This window comes from Miniopterus natalensis, chromosome 6, assembly GCF_054644295.1.
Source record: "Miniopterus natalensis isolate mMinNat1 chromosome 6, mMinNat1.hap1, whole genome shotgun sequence".
NCBI lineage: Eukaryota > Metazoa > Chordata > Mammalia > Chiroptera > Miniopteridae > Miniopterus > Miniopterus natalensis.
In genome coordinates this window covers 85012226-85024652 of record NC_142086.1, presented here as the reverse complement: position 1 = coordinate 85024652, position 12427 = coordinate 85012226, and the positions used below count along the sequence as shown (strand labels likewise).

Sequence of the window (12427 nt, the reverse complement as noted above, 5' to 3'; positions counted from 1 at the left end):
TGTTGTGTTTTTTGTTGGTGGTGGTTTCTTTTGCTGGGCAGTGGACCTTGAGAGTATCATGCTAAGCGAAATAAGTCAGTCAGAAAAAGTTAGGAACCATATGGTTTCACACATGTGGGATATAAAACTGAAAGCAGCAAATGAACAAAAAAGAAAAACAAACAGAAACTCATAGACACAGACAACAGTGTGGTGGTTCCCAGAGGGAAGGGGGCGGGGTAGCGAAGGGAAAGGGGGTCAAATACATGGTGACGGAAGAGGGTCTGACTTTGGGTGGTGGGCACACAGTGCAGTATACAGATGATGCATCATAGAAATATACACCTGAAACCTATATAACCTTATTAACCAGTGTCACCCAGTGCATTTAATTATAAAATGAAATGAAAGCAAACAACGACACAACCAAACCGACAGGAAGCATACAGTCACAGCCATTGCATGGCTCAGACATGATTCATGGAGACGCTTGCTACTTTCTTCCAGCAAAACTGCTCTTGTTTATTTTTGCAACATTTCTCTATGACTGAGAGCAAAACCAGACCCTTTGGGAAATTCTATAAGACTCCAAGAATTGCCTCACTGGGTTTTCTAAGTTATAGCGGATAAGGCAGCCCAGTGATTTACAAGTGGAAACACGCGCGGCACACCACCGATGTCAGATCGAAGGGGAATCACAATAAACAACACACGCTTTGGACTGCTGACCACGTTCAGGAAGCAGAGAGCTTATGTGGAAGTGATTTAAGAGCTCCCGGGCCTCCCATATTTTCTAGTTTTTGACTTTCCCAGAAGTGACTCGTCGCAGGGACTCAGCCATCAGGGGAGCAGCTGTCCTGGCCAGTCTCGCAGTGGCTGCAGGCCCCGGGGAGCGCAGGGGGCTGGGGCGGTCCCGCGGGCCTGGGGGAGCATCCTCAGCATCTTCATCCAGCTGAGCATTCGGGGGCTTCAGTTGGTCCCTTGAAACTGGCCATGATGGGGATAGCTCCTCCACAGAAATGGCCAAATGCTTCCAGTCGGCCTCCCCGTGGAGAGCCGGTTGTTAACCACCATCAGCACACCGGAGGGTCCCACCCATGTGCCAGAGCTAACCCACTGACCTGCTGCTGTGCCTCGCCTTTCCTGTCTCTCCCAGACCGCGCCTTTCTGCTTTCTCTCTTTCTAGAATCTCTCTGTCTACTCCTCCGCCGGTTCCCTCTATCCTACCTATAAACACACCTGCTTTTCTCATCCCTAAAACAAACAAGCTAAACAAAGAAGAAAAACCTTCTTTTAATTGGATTGTAAACTTTTGGAGGGGAGGAAGCGCCCTGTTGCATCCCTAGCTGCTAGAAATTTCTGTTGCTAGCAAGTGTTGGGTGGGTGGATGCATCAGTGTTTTTTTTCCTGAACTACTCTCCCCTTCCCTCTCTTTACTGCTTAACTCCTTTCACGAATAGCCTACATTGACCTTCACGTAACCTCCAAGGCAGTGATTGCTGAACCATTTGGAAACTGGCGTACTCCGATCATTGCTCTGCAGTCTTGTTAGAGGCCACCAAGAGGCTGTGGCTAGTCAGATCTGGTAGCTGGTCTCAGTACGCGTGGTTGCTGAATGCATTTCTTATTCTCTTTATCTCTGCAGATCACATGCTGTGAACCATTTCTGTCTTACTGAGTGTCCCTTCTTGGCTTCCAGGCCTTGAATCTTTTCTAGCTTTCTCCTAATTCTTTTATAGCTCTTCCTTGCGTTCTTGGCTGTTTTATTTTTTTCCTTCAGTCCCCCAAATAGTTCAGGTCCTCTATTGTGTTCTGCCTTCATAACTCCCTTATGTGAATTATTCTGTAGTTGGGGGTCAAACAAGGCAATGTAGGGTTGATATTTATGATTATTTCTTTGAACTCTGTCTCTTCCAATAGACTCTGAAATCATGGGCAAAGCCCACCCCTAGTTAGGGCTTAGCTTAGTAATTGACACATGGAGGATACTTGGATGGATGGATGACGGATGGATGGATGACGGATGGGTGGATTGGTGGATAGATGGATGGGTGGATGGATGATGGATGGGTGGATGGAAGGATGATTGATGGATGGATGGGTGAATGGATAATGGATGGATGAGTGATGGATGGATGGATGATGGATGGATGGATGGATGGATGGATGGATGGATGGATGGATGATGGATGGGTGGATGATATATGGATGGATGGATGATGGATGGGTGGATGGAAGGATGATGGATGGATGAATGGATGATGGATGGATGGTTGGAAGGATGATGGATGGATGATGGATAGGTGGATGGATAATGGATGGATGAATGATGGATGGATAATGGATGGATGGATGATGGATGGATGGATGATGGATGGGTGGATGGAAGGATGATGGATGGATGAATGGATGAGGGATGGATGGTTGGATTAAAGGGCAGGTTAGGTTTAGATCATGGAAGGAGACGAATACTAGTGGAACCTCTCCTTAATTATAGAGACAAATCGTGTAACATTTCTGAGCTCATACTCTGTGCCTGTCTGGGTATAAAGATGAAGCCACGCTCCCTACAGAGTGCCACTCCCGAGTGCACTCTTTCACCTTCATGCCTTTGCTCATGTATCCTTCCCATTGCCACCTATGGCATACTAAGTGTCCATCCTGCACTGATGCCCCTGAAGGGGCATCGCCGTTCCCTGGTGCTAGATGGAATTGCTGCCTCTTCTGTACCTCTCTGATGACCCTCACCACATTCTGCCTTCAGTCAGTTGTTTAAAATTACAATCCCCCATCAAACTCTTTGTTTATTGAGGGCATGTTTGATGTCACCTTGAGTGCTGGACACTCAACAATGTATAGATTGAGATAGGTTACTTACCTTGATAATGATTGTTTCCTAAGTCTTAAATATAGTGTTATAAATAGGAAGATTTATGAGCTGAATGAATTTCCAGCAGATCATTTTATTTTAAAATTAGAACTGAAGAACAGAGTCAGCATGTCTGTTTGAGTGCAGATACAGATGGCAAAAGAGCTGGGAGTGACTCTTTTGACCATAGATTCTGTAGTCTGATGCTCCTCCCCACCCTAGTTAGAGGCTTTCCTTCATTTATTCCCAGACACCCACAGCGCACTGCTTTCATCCTCAGGCTACGTGCTCTGGTGGGTCTAGATGGCTGTCACCGTTCCAAGTGTGACACAGGGCAATGTCACATGACCTTTCCTTGTCAGCCAAGAGACTTTTCCAAGAAATCCTCTTGCTCACACCCCCCCGTGTTGAATTGGCCCCACTGTCCATTCCTGGTGGGAAGGGAGCCTTCTCAGGATGGGCTGCCCATGTTCACCCGGGACCCAGGCTCTTTCCTGTCATGGAGGCAGCTCTTCTGGGCGTTTAGTTTTCCACCTTCCAGTAGTTGTCCTTGACCTCACTTACGAAGTACTTGCTGTTGCTGACATAAGGTGGTCAGGACAGTCTGCGTGCAGGGAGCAGCTCCTTGCCCACTGTGTTTGGGGAACAAGGAGGCCACATGTCCCTGAACATGGCAATGCCTTGATCTCCCTGTGCACTTGGCACCATCACAGCAGCATGTCCCTGGACTTGCACCGCCTGCCCCTCACTCACAGCTTGCAGAGGAGCAAACTGAGACTGATGGGGGCTCTGCTGGGTTAGCATAGATCTGGGCTTTGAGCTCAGGGGCCTTTCTGCCATATCCCAACTATTTAAATCAGGTGCTTAGATGTGTTTGGCTCTAACCATTTCCGATGAGAACTTTCCGACAATCATGTCATTCTTCTGCCTCTCACCACAGAACACAGAGCCTCACTGAGTCCCAGGTGACGTGGTTTGTAGCCCTCGGCTCTGGCAGGGCTGGGGGTCCTCTTATGGGTCACTTGGCTTTTCGACCTCTGCTTTCTTAGGGACTAGGGGCTGTTGGGCTGGCCTGAGCAGCTTGCTCTCACACCAGAGTTTTCAGATGGCTGTATTTTTGGGGGTTCTTGACTCTGGGTTGCCTAATTTTCTGACTTTCTTGCTTGATCAGGCCAGCTGTGACCTCAGGTGGCTGGTGGCATGCCGCCACTGGCAGAGCTGCTCTCCCTGGACTTCATGACATCTTTTTGGATCCTTTGTGGCTCCTCAGCTGTGTTATGGATAATTGACGTTGTCAGATAAATGCCCTCCGGATAAATGAAATATTAATAACGCTATAATGCTAATTTTAAAATACCCTTTGCACATATTTAATCAAATCTTCTCTGGGCTTTACTCCTGTCTTTAAATGAAGCCCAACAGTGCAATCATATATCAAATTGTTCATCTGGCACAGTAGAGGTTTGGCACAAAAACACGCTGTAGGACGACATCGGGTGGGAAAGCTTAGCCAGGCTTTGGAGCTCTTACTCCCTTTGCAGCAATGGAAACTCAAAACCATTTGAACCACTTGTCCATAGAAAGCGTTTCACTAAGTGATAATCAGTATCGGCTTTGGATTTAGAGAAGTTTGGGAGCACTTCACTACACGGGTCTGTGCAGCCCCTCAAAGCATGACCTGACTTGCCCTCTCCCCTCCCCTGCTGAGCACCTGTCACCGAAGACGGGAGGCCAGCGCTGGACACTACAAGTCACACGTCACTGTCAGGAAAACACTTTGAAAATATGTGCAGGATATACAATGATTATGACTTAGTTTTTTCTATTTCTATTGAGGTATAATTGACATTTAACATTATAGTAGACCAAGGCCTTATGCACTGGGCTAAGTAGATGCCTGAAACCACGGGTAGGACTGACGCTTATATTTACTGTGTGTTTTCCTCTACATAGCTGCCTGTGATAAAGTTTAATTTGTAAGTCAGGCACAGCAAGCGATTAACAGCAGTAGCTAGTAATAAAACAGAGCAATGATGACAATGTACTGTGAAAGGAGTTATGTGAATGCTCTCGCTCTCTGATGACCGATCTGAGTAGCGGAGGGGACTGTACACAGCTGGACAGAGGACCCAGTCGCCTCCTGGGCCGGATGGAGCTGGTGGCGGGACATTTCATCACGATACTCAGAATGGCAATCGATTTAAAACTTATGAATTATTTATTTCTGGAGTTTACCACCTCATACTTTTGGGCTCCAGTTCACCGAAACCTTGGGAAGGGAAACCACGGATAAGGGGGGCTACTGTGTATTGGTTCCAGGTGTACGGTGTAATGCTTTGGTATTTGGGTGTTACTAAAGATCACAAGAGTAAGTGAACATCCATCACCACATATAGTTACAGAATTTTTTTCTTGTGATGAGAACTTTTTAATATCTACTCTCTTAACAACTTTCAGATACGCAATACAGCACCGTTAACTGTAGTCGCCGTGCTGTGCATTACACCACCATGACTTACTTATTTTACAACTGGAAATTTGTGCCTCTTGACCCCCTTCACCCATTTCACTCACCTTCCTACTCCCGCCTCTGGCTACCACCAGTCTGTTCTCTGCATATATAAGGTTTTTTACTTTATTTTACCTTTAGATTCTACACAAAAGTGAGATCATATGGTATTTATATTTGTCTGACTTATTCACTTGGCATAATGCCCTCAAGGGCCATCCATGCTATTGCAAACAGCATGATTTCATGCTTTTTTATGGCTAAATAATATTCCATTGTGTGCATATTTTATTTATCTACTCATCTGTTGATAGGCAGGTTGTTTCTGTGTCTTGGCTATTGCTTAGTTTTTTTTTTGTTTTTCCTGATTATCAAGATGAGTATTCTTGGTTTTTAAAATTTGGAAAGTACCCAAAACTATACAGAAGAAAAGAAGACTCTGTCATAGTTCACACTGGAAACCCGAAGAAGGCTTCTGTCGGCGATTTCATGCACTCCCTTCGGGTCCCCCTCCCTCTCTTTCCTCCTTCCCTCTCGTCTTTTATTCATCTGTTTTTTAAACTACATCAGAATCATACTATATCTATGGTTCTGTATCCCAGTTTTTGTTCCCAAGAATTTGTATTTTCTATGTCACAATAAACGCTTTGCTGTGACAGTTGGGCAGTTTGGATTAAATGTCTCTATTCACGGGCTCACAGCCTTCAGGTGGAGTGGGAGGGTCAGCTGGCTGTGGGTCCATTTATAAATAGCTGTAATATTGCCCATTGCAAATATTGATTTTGATGCAATACTTAAGACATTTTCTAACTTGAAAATATTTTCAACTGAAACGGTTGCCATTTGCAATTTGTCATGTTGTGAGGATTCTATTAAGTGCAATATTTTGGGACTGAATATTTTACTTGGAAAGTTGCATAGGCACAGAAATTCTCATATCTCCAAAAAAAGAGATTGGATTTTAGAGCTGTGCCGACAGGCCTATTCCAGGAAAGATTTATTTTCCTTCTTTTTTCTCTCTTTTAGTTGGGTACTGTTCTAATCTTTTAAAAAATATGGGTCCTCCTAGCATCCACAGATTAAATGGGTTGTTGCTTTCCTGGGACTGAAACAATTGCCTAATTACAGGCTCGGGGATGTTTAATAAACCCATTACTCTTCGTTCTGGGCAGAGACAGCGCTGAAAGAATGATCTGGGAAAACCATTATTACTGAAGCTGGGGGCTGCGAGGAAAGGAAAACATTTTAAAAATATTTTCTTTGCAAAAGTATATGTGTGCTTCAGGACGCCAGTCCAGGCTTGGCCTTTATTTCAGCCCCAATTTTTTCTTCGTAATGCTGAGCTTCCTGCCGAGGAATGTGACCACCCACGCCCCCCTTTTTAAGGGAAGGATTTTAACTTCATTTCCCTTTTAGGACATTCTAAAATAGTGTTTAAGGAATAGGTTTTGTCACTAAATGTCTAGTTGTTCCTTGGTATTAATATTTGGGAAAAAACCCCAAGGTTCAATATATTTACATTCTCTTTTAGGTTGTTCCAAGATCTTTGAAGACCCAAGAAAAGCCGTGTTGACCAAAAGCAAGACAAATGACTCACAGAGAAAAAAGATGGTGGAGCCAAGGGCAATTGGAGGTAAAATAAAGACCCAGACAATCCTATCTTTCCGAGTTAAGATTTTTTAGAAAAATGTGACTATATAAATATTTTGTGTCTTTAATATTTGATATTTGTGGTCCCAAACCTCCAAAGACCTTTCCTTGGACCATCTGGCGTGCTTGGAAGGCTTGTGCTGGTTCCATGCATTCTCCCCCCCAGGTGTGATGCCCCTCACCCAGCGCCCCCCCCGCCCCCGCCCCAGCACGGAGAGTTTTGTAAATCCCTGCTTCGTGATTATTGTGGTCAGCACAGCTCCTTCTTTCCCCGCCATCTTCTACTCTCTTCCACTCCTTCCAGAAGAACCGGAAGGCCATGGGCGGTATCTACAGACCTGGGCTTTTATGATACTAGTAATTTTGGCCCTATTACTAAATTTGGTTTGAAGTTATTTTCTAGTCATTTTACTTGCATTCAATTGAAACCTCATTTCAAGAGGCATGCACACGTCTCTGCATTCATTAACTATGCAAAAAAAAAAAAAAAAAGGGTGGAAGATTTTAGCATTTTATACACAAAACATGCCCAAGCCTTAGCCCATCAGGGCTGAGACTGCCCTCAGAAAAGCATTTCAGTGGGCGGAAGGGGTTATGGTGGGACCCATGTAATACTCATTTAGGCCACAGAGCTTAAAAGAGTTTCTGCTTTGCCAAAATTAAGCCAGGAGCAATTAGTATATGGGACAACATTACGTGGTGCCTGGGATGTCCCTTGAACAGAGTGGGTGTCCAGGAAGAAATAGTGCGGTTGGGTAAATTGGATGTGGTTCCTGAGGCCATGTCCCCATCGGGGCCGCTAATCTTCATGAGTTAAAGTATTACAGCAAGTCCCTTGATAAAGGTGTATTAGTTTGCCAGGGCTGCTGTAACAAAGACCCACAGACTTTGGTGGGGGAGGGGTGTTAGACAACATTTATTCTAGGAGACCACTGCCCGGGTTTTAGAGAATAGATATCTGAGATCAAGGAGAGGGAAAAACTTCCCCTCTTTTCCCTCTTAGGTTTTCTGGCTGGGCTGATAAAGTGACATGAAACAGATTAACAGGGAAAAATAACCAAATTTATTACATACGTACACACAGGTGTTCCATAAAAACGTAGGACCCGAGGACAATCTGAGCAGTTGAGGCTCAGGTGCCATTTGAGTTAAGGAGAAAGCCAGCCGTGGTTTGGACTTCAAAGGCAAGGCAGGCTCTTCACAGGTAGACGAGACAGGACAAACATTTGGTAAACCAAGTCTTGCTGGAGCCACCCAGGAATAATGGGACACAGAAGGGTGTCTAACTAGCAGACTTTGCAGGTTGTCCCAGGATGCTAAGGTGATGTCCCCTTTCTTTAAGCCGGTTTTATTTTTTCTCTCTGAATTTCTTTAGGTAGGTAATCAGGAAATCAGAGGTTCTTCATGAGTCTTTTAGTTCTTAAAAATAACCAGCTTTGCCTGGACAGGCGTGGCTCAGCGGTTGAGCATCGACCTAGGATCCAGGCGATCGGGGTTTGATTCCCAGTCAGGGCATGTGCTCGGGTTGTGGGCTCGATCCCCGGTGGGGGGCGTGCAGGACTCTCATGACTGATGTTTCTATCTCTCTCTCTCCCTCTCCCTTCCTCTCTCTGAAATCAACAAAAAAATATTTTTAAAAAATAACCAGCTTAAAGTAAAATCAGTATTCTAAAGAGGCATATTCTGAGGCCAAGAGGGAAACTGCTCCGGGCCCCTCTCCTCGGCTTGTGGCTCCATCTTCTCCCTGTGGCTTCACACCATCTGTCTTCCTCTGCACAGGTCTCTGTGTCCGCATTTCCCTTTTTAAAATAAATAAATAAATACATAAGGACACCGGCCATATTGCATTAGGGCCCATCCTAATGGCCTCACTTAACTCCATTACCTCTGTACTGACCCCATCTCCACATAAGGTCACATTCTGAGCTACTGGGGATTTGGACTCCGGCATATGAGGGGTCAGGGGATCGATGTAGATCAACCCACTGAGAGTGGGAGTTGTAGTCCTGTGGAAAGATAAGCCATATCCTACTGAAGAAGTTCAATTTCTTATTTTTAGTTCAGTTCAGAGGTACATTTGGGTTCTCCTACTTCCACCTCTCTCCGGTCTCTCTTGCTTACTTCTGGTTGAAGGCAGCGGGGCTGGGACTAGGGTGAGCCAGGCGAGGCGTAAAATTTAAGGAGCTGCTCCCTCTCAGGTGCCGGCCCTGCACTTGCAGGAACCTGGAGAGGGGTGCCTCCCTAAGTCATGGGCCCCAGGGGGGTGTCTCTCCCATCCTCCCACTTCATGTAGGAGACCACTGCCCCAGGAAGGGTGCTCAGGACTCAGACCTACACGGTTCTCATGGTAGAATTAGCGGATCAGGCTGACACGCCTCACACCCGCGCATCCAGAACAAGTGTGCTAACATCCGGCGCGTTCATGAATGGAGTCATTAGAATGAGTTTGCTTATAGCCACTTTGCCTAACATGTTTTTACTTAATGACTGTTTAGCTTTAAATTAAAAATTCAGCTTTAAAACTGAGGATGTTTTTAGTCAATTGACAAAGGGCCCTTATAAAAATTAGCAATTTATTTATTGAGAATTATTTTTATCAAAGTTGCATTTGATACAGTATGAAGATGTTTGCTTGTTGTGTGCCTGGCACTGGGAAGGTTTCTTAGGCATAATTCAACGTAATCCTCACAGTGGTTCACCTCTGGTTCTAGCCAGTTGGGATGGGTGCTGGCCAAGTCTTGCATTCACACCTGCGTGAACCACTGAGCATTAATTTGGAGATAGGTAATTGAGGGTTTTTTTCCCCTCCCTGACATCAGATATGTGGTGTCTTTTCCAACACCATCAACCAATTTGCTGACTCTCCAACACCAACTGAGTACAGGTTTCCCCTGCTATCTGAAACGATAGCGTTCCTATGAAATCTTTCATAAGCCAAAATGTCACAAAGCAAAGAAGCAATCGCAATTAAATTTCTTTGGAAAAAATTTTGAGAGTTGCCAGGCCCAAAATTCAACTCAGGCACAGTGTCTTTATGTCATTCTCCAGGATCGAAATACTTAATTACGTACAGTTCTATGTTAAGGGTAACTAACCCCTTACGAGCTCTCTTCGGCTTTCTGATACCTTAGGGACACATCTGGCTAATGGTGCACAAAATAAGTGGAGATAAAGCCCAGATGTTCACAGACGCAGCTCAGAGCTCCCGCAGCTGGATGTGAGGCTGCGTGTGGCCCCGGGGAGCTTGGCGGGCCCCTCTCGCTGCTCAGGGTGAGCTGCTTCTGTAATGACTGCCTGCGTGGCAAATGCTGACACTATTCTCGTTTTTGCCTTTTTTTCCAGAAAAGTGAAACTCCTCTTTAGGTTTCTTTTGGTTAGTGAAAGCAGGTACCAATGTAGGTCTTGTGTTAAAATAAAGTGGCGTGCCACGAAGTTTTGAAAAGTGGGGGATGCCCGTATCCGACTATTTAATTCAGTTCTGACTCTACCTGGCGAGAGCGACAGACCTCACAGGTTGAGTGCTCAGTCCCACAAGACTATGACCCTCTCCTCAGACACCAGTTTAAAGTATCAGGTCCTCAGGTGACCCACACTTCTGTCCGACTTGACTACAGACAGACTTGGGGGTTCCCACAACCCACCCAGCTTCCACAATCCACTAATTTGTTAGAAGAACTCACGGAACTCAGGACAGTGCTATACTTACTACTATAGTTTATTGTAAAGGGCACAAGGGAACAGGCAGATGAAGAGGTTTACAGGGCGAGGTCCCGAGGGTCCTGAGGCTTCTGTCCCGGTGGTTTGGGGGCACCACCCCCTTGGCACATGGATGTGTTCGCCCACCTGGAAGCTGTGGGAATCCTGGCGGTTATGGGTTTTGATGAGGGTTTCCTCACATAGGCGCCATCAATTATGAACTCAGTCTCTAGCTCTGCTCCCCTCTGCAGAGGACGGGGGGGTGGGCCTGAAATTCCCAGCTTCCAACGAAGGCTTGGGCTTCCTGAGGCCACCCCAAAGCAGTCTTGTGTCTTCCAAGTGCTACTTCATTAGAACAAAAGATGCTCCTATCACGCTTAGCAGAAACCTCCGAAGGTTTTAAGAGCTCTGTGCCAGGAACTGGGGACATGAACCAACTATCTTTTGTATTATACCACAGTAAGAGCCCATTTTACAGATTGTAAAGTGGCCTTTCCCTGGCTTCCATCCTTCATCTGGCTTGGCACCTCTGTCAGTTCCTGCACCCCCTCCACCAGAGCCCTGCCCCCACCCTACCCCACACCTGGGTGCCTGGAGCCCGGAGCCCCTGCCCAGACTGGCCTGAGCATCTTTGGGGCCTGCACAGGCCTTGTTCCTGAAGCCCGTCTCCTTGAGAAGATGCTCTGTGCGTTTCCCTAGACCTGAAGGGTGGCCGGCAGGGCAGCTGTTGGACGGAGCATGGCCACGTGGACTGGGGTGTCCACATGACTGTAAGGGGGTCCCTTGCCTGCAGGGCAGACAATTTATTTCAATTCCATTCTTATTCTTGCCCTAGCCCTCCAAATATTTCGATCTTCTCTTCACTCTTTTGCGGGACGGCCTCCCTAATTTCAAAGGACTTCTTTTCTTTTTGGCACTGTGTGCCCGTCTACACTTTAGGCAGTTACAGCTGAAGTAACCCACATCAAATTCATGTCTCCTTAGTAAGCCATTGGCATCTTAAAAGCAAGAATGAAGGAGAGACAAGCAAAATCCTGTTGAATGTCAGTGCATTTTGTTTTCCAAGATACCCAATAATGAAATAATGCTGGATCATGAAACACTAAATCAGGAACATGCACATTACCAAGTGAATTGATCATCAGAAACAGATATTAAAGAGAAGATTTTAGACAACACAGATGCACGTTCTGCAAGGGTTCAAAGGCAGGTAAAATAGGAAATAAAAAGGCTCCCACGGTGATGCCAAACCATCGCATCACTCATCAAATACTAAATATTTCAGACATGATCATTAGAGACACAAAAGTAAATTAGAAGTGCTCTTTAAAAAATCCATGAAATACCTCCCGAATGGCCTAAAAGAGCAGGACCCACATGGCTGCGGAAACAGCCAAGGAGATTTGCGAGGGTGAGGCCTGGGAAGGATGGGAGAAAGTTCATCCCCCCGGCCTTTAGGGGCATTGCATTTGCTGACCTGGTTTGGTGGGTGGCAGCGCCACTCACACTGAATGGTTAATAAATTCCTGTGATTGGTGACCTGGTGGCGGCGGCAGTGGGTTAGGATCACGGCCCAGCTCCCGGATGTGGGGAGCTGGGGGGATCTTTGTTCCCTGCTCCCCTGCCTTCCCGCCAATCCACATGCCTCATGTTCCTCCAGCCTCCTTCGTTGCCCCTTGTTGGTTGTCTCTGTGAGCCAGCGCCCTCCCTCCTTTACCTGTCAC

The 12427-nt window shown here is 46.1% G+C and overlaps 1 protein-coding gene across 9 annotated transcripts in view; it reads left to right on the top strand.

Annotated features, from left to right (window-relative positions):
• Positions 1 to 12427, top strand: part of ERG (ETS transcription factor ERG) — a 207221-nt gene that overhangs the window by 52705 nt on the left and 142089 nt on the right. For all 9 annotated transcript variants that reach the window (XM_087818419.1, XM_087818420.1, XM_016220793.2 and 6 more), the window contains one exon: positions 6889 to 6990. The gene's annotated coding sequence lies outside the window, so the exon portion shown is untranslated. The remainder of the gene's footprint in view (positions 1 to 6888; positions 6991 to 12427) is intronic.